This window comes from Eptesicus fuscus, chromosome 12 (genome assembly GCF_027574615.1).
Source record: "Eptesicus fuscus isolate TK198812 chromosome 12, DD_ASM_mEF_20220401, whole genome shotgun sequence".
Lineage (NCBI taxonomy): Eukaryota > Metazoa > Chordata > Mammalia > Chiroptera > Vespertilionidae > Eptesicus > Eptesicus fuscus.
The window spans coordinates 65,318,038-65,324,088 of record NC_072484.1 but is presented as its reverse complement, the minus strand read 5'-3'; the positions used below and the strand labels follow the sequence as shown (position 1 = coordinate 65,324,088).

Here is a 6,051-nt window from a genome sequence, read left to right as displayed (position 1 = left end):
TATCAGTGTAGCAAGAGATGATTATGGGCTAGGGCCTGTGTTAATGCTTCATATTTCCTTTCATAGTCTCACATCAGCCCTGTGATATTGGTGCCAGTTATGTCACTTGCCCAGCTGGTAAGAGACAGAACCAGGAGGGTTTGGAATCAGTGGTTGGAGTCTGTGCACCAGTCCCCTATGGCTATAACACCTTCCTCAGTGTGCTGAGTTGTGGGAGGGGCCTTTAAGATCTAACCATCCCAGGCAGGTGAGGCAAGCAGGAGCAGATATGAGGAAGGTGACTTTCCTAAGGTGTGACCCCAGAGGACAAGAACCAGGCTCTGCCCACCTGGACCTCTTCCTCCAGCCCCCAAACCTTCCACAGTAGAGAGGCAGCGGTGATGGCTAACCTCTCACATGCAGTTTGGACAGCGTCCCCCAGATGCTCAGGAAACCCTGATGTCCAGAGCAGTTGGTGGGGAGGTGTGTGTGTGTGTGTGTGTGTGTGTGTGTGTGTGGTCATAGCCCCAGTACCTGTTCCTCAGAAATCCTGCTCCTTCGTGCTCAGAGATGTGGCCCACCTCACTCATCTGGCCTCCAAAGTGAGGGAGATGGTTCTGGATAAGTGGGACAGTTGGGTTATTTTAATTTTCCTCCTATTTTTTCCAGCAAGGCCTGTGATTATTACATTAATCTTCCATGCGAAGTTTTTACGACCGATCCCTCACTGACTATGAGAAGTTTCTCCATCCATTACCAAGAGGGAAACAGACCCTGTGGGGAGGAAAATATTTGTTACATCTTATCAGGCTGACACACAATCTACCAACAATTATAGCAGCCCCATTTTTTGCACTATTTCAGGTCTGGCGTGAAAAATTGTTGTAATATTAAAGTGAGGCAGGGTGGGGGATGATCATAGGAAATGGCTGATATTCAAGCTCTGGGCCCAAGCTCTTGGGTGCCTCCCCACAAACTGATTGGGCGAGCTGATTGGGTGGGCTGAGAGGGAGTGTTTGCATGTAAATCCCAGCCTGTGCTAATGGCCCGCTGTGGAAGCCTGAAGGGCTCACGGACACACCTCTTCAGCTGCACCCCCTAGATGGGTTCATAGGATATCTTGATTTTTAGGAATAAACAGATGGTGGTATCATACCAGAAAGTGACTTCTTGGTTAGCAGATCTTTTTCAACCATTTTTCTAATAAAACGGAGCTGCACAATGATGGGAGTCACTCCCTGTTGGCCTCCATGTCTCAGACCTCAGGGCCAGCAGGCTTCTTGCTGCTAGGAAAGCAGTAGACATTAGTCACCCAACATCCTCTTTCCCTCCCAGTATCAGCATAGAGGGACCCTAGCAGTCCCTGATCTCCGGGGGCCCTGGGCAGAGGCAACAGGTGGTAAAGTGGAGCAACCAGGCTCCGGGGGCATGGCAGGTAGGGACGTGGTCCTGATGAGGCCAGTCCCTTCTAGTCCTGAGCCTTGGTTTCCTCATCCATAAGATGGGGCAATCTCCCACATATCCAGGTGGGACATGGTGAGGTGATATGTGGCTGTCTAGAGTACTCAAGATACTGGAATTCAGTGAAGAGTTCCCAATCCCTATCCCTCTTAGAAGAAGAGGTCACTATTTGTCCAATAGGAGCCAGAGGCCTGCTAGGCTCCATCCTTCCCCATCCCAGGCAGATGGCCCTTGCAAAGACCTAGAAAAGGCCCCTAGAGAAATACCTCTTGACTTAACCCTTCCCCTTAGGCCGAGGGACAAGGGCAGGCTCAGGGCCACACACGCTTGGGAGCAGAAAGAAGAGAACCTGCAAAGGCATCGGCTTTATCCTCGGTGTTTACAACTGACTTTGGAGAAGAAGACAGATCCCTCACTGGGCTCCTGGGATCCCATCCTCAGTGAGGCCCAGCCAAAGCTGGTGCAGCCAGAGGGGAGAAATGGCTGTCTCCGCCTACTGAGAGGTTAGAACAGTGTTCACCTCAATCCACCTGCTGCTCACCCTTCCATTCCCCAACCCACTCCCACTCCCGTTTATTCCTGGGACAGCAGGCTCTGTGGGGAGGAGGGTAGGCCTGGTCAGGGTGACTGGGCCCCTGGGAAGGGGGCGGGGGCAGGAGAACCTTGCAGCAGGACTAGGAGAGGGGGTAGGGATGGACCAGAAGCAGGGGCTGGCTGTCAGCCGGCTGACCCTGTCGCCCCTCCCTGTCACTCCGCGGCAGGTGCAGTGATTAATGGCCAGGCCTCGCTGCCTGTTCTGCCATCAGCATGCGTCTGGGCGGCGATGGATGTGGCTGTCAGGCCGGCCCGGCCGGCGCTGACCCTCGGCCCCTGTCCGACGCGATCAATGGGCAGCACACGGCAGGCAGCGGCTGGGCCGGCGCGATAAGATGGGCCGATGAGCGCCCGCCGATTACCCGCTCCGTCACCCGCAGTTACCGACACGCCGCCTGTGCGCAGATCTGTGCCGTCTGCGCCGCGTGATTAATGGGGACGCGGGAAGCTGCCGGCAGGGCGCGGGCGCGCGGACTCCGCACCAAAGGGACATGGTGGCGTCAGGCCCCGGGGGTGCGTGTTGGCCAGCGGGCGCGGTGTGCGCGGCACAGGGGACACAGGGTGGCCAGTGCAAGTCTGGACCATACATAGCTTACAGCACTTGTGCACGGGGCCGGCAGTACCCAGGACTCGTGTGTAGGACACAGGCGTGAGTGAGGGCATGTGCACGGACAGCGCGCACAGAAGTGTCACTAAGGTGCCCGCAGGCGTACCTGAGCAGTCACCACGGGCCTGCGTGACTCGGGCTGAGAACCGTCAGCCGCTGGGGTGGGGAGCAGCCAATATGATCTCCCCACCTTGACCCCTGCTTGGCCCGGGCTTCTGCTCGCCCGTTGCAGGGCTCCTCCCCACGGCCCCAGTCAGGCCTCTGCTCAAAACCCCTTTCTAGGTTCCCAAGGGACAGATCACAAGGCCCTGAGGGGCGCGTCTCATAGTGGCCCCTGAGGACGCCCGCCTCCAGCTCCCAGTCCCCGGCGCCCGGGCGCTCTCTGACGCGCCTGCTTGGCTTGCGCGACACCAGGCGACTGCAAAGAAGAAACGGTGGGCTCTGCCAGCTCCGAGGCACACAAACGCCGTGGTGACCCGCGCTCCCAGGCCTCTCCTCGGGGAAAAGAGCCTGCCACGGGCCCCACCACCCACAGACCGGGAGAAACCTAGCGCCTGGTGATAAAGGAGGGGCCCGGAGGGCTTCCAGAGGTGGTAACCGGAGCCCAGGGGAGGCCGGCCGCTCCAGGACTGGGACAGGGGGCTGAGCAGGCGGGACAGGCTGGCGGGGAGCCCGAGTAGCTAGAGTGGCCGAGGGGTCATGGGCAAGGTCAATGCGGTGGCGGCGGGGATCAAAGGCTATCCGCTGCGGGCCCACGGCCACTCCCTCGCCGGTTCCAATCCCTTAGGTCTCCGTTGTCTCTCCCCCGCCCCCTCCCCACTCCCATCCCCTACTGGCCCGGCGGCCGCACAGCTCTGGTGACTGCGAGGCCACAGCGCCCCCTTGCGGAAAGAGGCGCACAACTCGGCCCCATCACGCGCCTGGGGACCTGCCGGGCCACACCTCCGGGCCTGGGGGCGTGACCAATCCTGGAGTGCAATCTGGCGTCCTAGCCACAGCCCTAGCTCCCTTCCCTGCAGTCCAGGCTGCCAAGGCGGGCAGGGATGGGGAGCCAATGTGCCCCAACATGCCTCTAGGAAAAGAGCGGTCAGGGAAAGCTTCCTGAGCTGGGATTTTAATTTAAAAAAAAGAAAAAAATGTTATGGATAATTTACATCATGGTTCAAAACGTAAAAGTACAGTGAACCTTCTTTTCCCTTGCCCTCATCCTGTTTCCCTCTCCAGAAGCAAGCTGAATTATACAGCAGGTGCACCTCTCCAGGGATGTCCTGTGCCAATACACACGCATTCCTGGCATTTATGAAAAATTTCAACATTGCAGGAATGGCTTGGTGACAATCTGCATACCTATCGCCTAGAAACTATCCATTCTTCTCCTCAAGCCATCCGCCATTTTTATCCAATCATCATTTATTTATTTTAAAGTTGCAGACATCAATACACTACATACCTAAATATTTTTTTAAATATATGTTTTTATTGATTTCAGAGAGGAAGGGAGAGGGGGAGAGAGAGGGAGATAGAAACAACAATGAGAGAGAATCATTGATCAGCTGCCTCCTGCATACCCCCCACTAGGGATCTAGCCTGAAACCTGGGCATATGCCCTGACCGGGAATGGAACTGTGACCTCCTGGGTCATAGGTGGACGCTCAACCACTGAGCTACGCCGGCCGGGCTACATCCCTAAATATTTAAGCAAAAATTCAATTACTTAGAGTTCAATATTTACTTGTAATATTTTTTAAAAAATTATTTTCTAATTACAGTTGACATTCAATATTATTTTATATTCGTTTCAGGTGTACAGCATAGTGATTAGACAATCATATAATTTATGAAGTGATCCCCTCAAAAATTCTAGTACCACCTGGCACCATACATAGTTTTTACAATATTATTGACTATATTGACTTTACATCCTGGTGACTATTTTGTAACTACCAATTAGTACTTCTCCATCTGGCAACACTCAGTTTGTTCTCTGTATTTATGAGGCTGTGTCTGTTTTGTTTATTTTGTTCTTTAAAGTACACATGTAAGTGAAATCATATGGTATTTGTCTTTCTCTGTCTGACATGTCACTTAGCATAATACCTTCTAGGTCCATCCAGGTTGTCACAAATGGTAAGATTTCATTCTTTTTAAAGGCTGAGTAATATTTTATTGTATATATGTACCACTTCTTATCCAATTGTCTATTGATGGGCACTTGGGTTGCTTCCATATCTCGGCTATGGTAAATAACACTGCACTGAACATAGGGGTGCAAACATCTTAACAAATGACTGTTTTGGGTTTCTTTGGATATATACCCAGAAGTAGAATTGCTGTGTCATAAGGTAGTTCTCGTTTAAATTTATTGAGGAACCTCCACACTGTTTTCTACAGTGGCTCCACCAATTTGGGTTCCCTATTCTCCACATCCTTGTCAACACTTACTTGTTTGTTGATTTATTGATGATAGCCATTCTGACAAGTGTGAGGTGGTATCTCGTAGTTTTAATTTGCATTTCTCTGATTTCTCTTGAGCATCTTTTCATATTTTTATTGGATTGTTTGTTATTTTGGTGTTGAGTTGTATGAGTTCTTTATAAATTTGGGGATATGAACCCCTTATCAGATGTATCATTGGCAAATGTTCTTCCATTGAGTAGGTTCTTTTCGTTTTGTTGATGGTTTCCTTTGCTGTGAAAAACGTTTTTAGTTTGACTTATTCTCGTTTGTTTAGGTTTTTTTCTTTTGTTTCTCCTTCCCTAGGAGAAACAGCAGGAAAAAATATCACTAAGAGCAATGTTAGAGCGTTTACTGCCTATGGTTTTTGTTTTGTTTGTTTGTTTTATACAAAATAAACCATTTTGAGTTTATTCTTGTATATGGTGTAAGTTGATGGTCTAGTTTCCTTTTTTTGCATGCATCTGTCCAATTTTCTCAACACCATTTATTGAAGAGACTGTCTTTACTCCATGGTATATTCTTGCCTCCTTAGTCAAATATTAATAGGCATGGGCTTATTTCTGGGCTCTCTATTCTGTTCCATTGCACTATAAGTCTGTTTTTATGCAAATAATGACAGTTTTACTTTTACTTTCCAATTTGGATGCCTTTTACCTCTTTTTCTTGTCTGATTGCTGTGGCTAGGACTTCCAATACTATATTAATAAAAGTGGTTAAGTGGACAACCCTAAAGTGTTCCTGATCTTAAAGAAAACAGTTTTAGCCCAGCTGGTGTGGCTCAGCGGTTGAGCGTCAACCCAGGAATCAAGAAGTCACTGGTTCAATTTCTGGTCAGGGCACATGCCCAGGTTGCAGGATTGATCCCCAGAACAGGGCATGCAGGAGGTGGCTGATTATTGATGTTTTTCTCTCATCCATGTTTCTCTTTCTATTCTTCTCCCTTCCCCTCTCTC

At 50.6% G+C, this 6,051-nt stretch overlaps 1 long non-coding RNA gene across 1 annotated transcript; it reads right to left on the bottom strand.

Annotated features, from left to right (window-relative positions):
• LOC129151005 (uncharacterized) lies at window positions 1-1,223 on the bottom strand. Its single transcript, XR_008557805.1, has 3 exons — window positions 1,136-1,223; window positions 514-753; window positions 1-114 (listed from the first exon to the last, which is right to left on the bottom strand). It is a non-coding gene; the product is annotated as an uncharacterized LOC129151005 (long non-coding RNA).
• Between the last annotated feature and the right edge of the window lie 4,828 nt (window positions 1,224-6,051).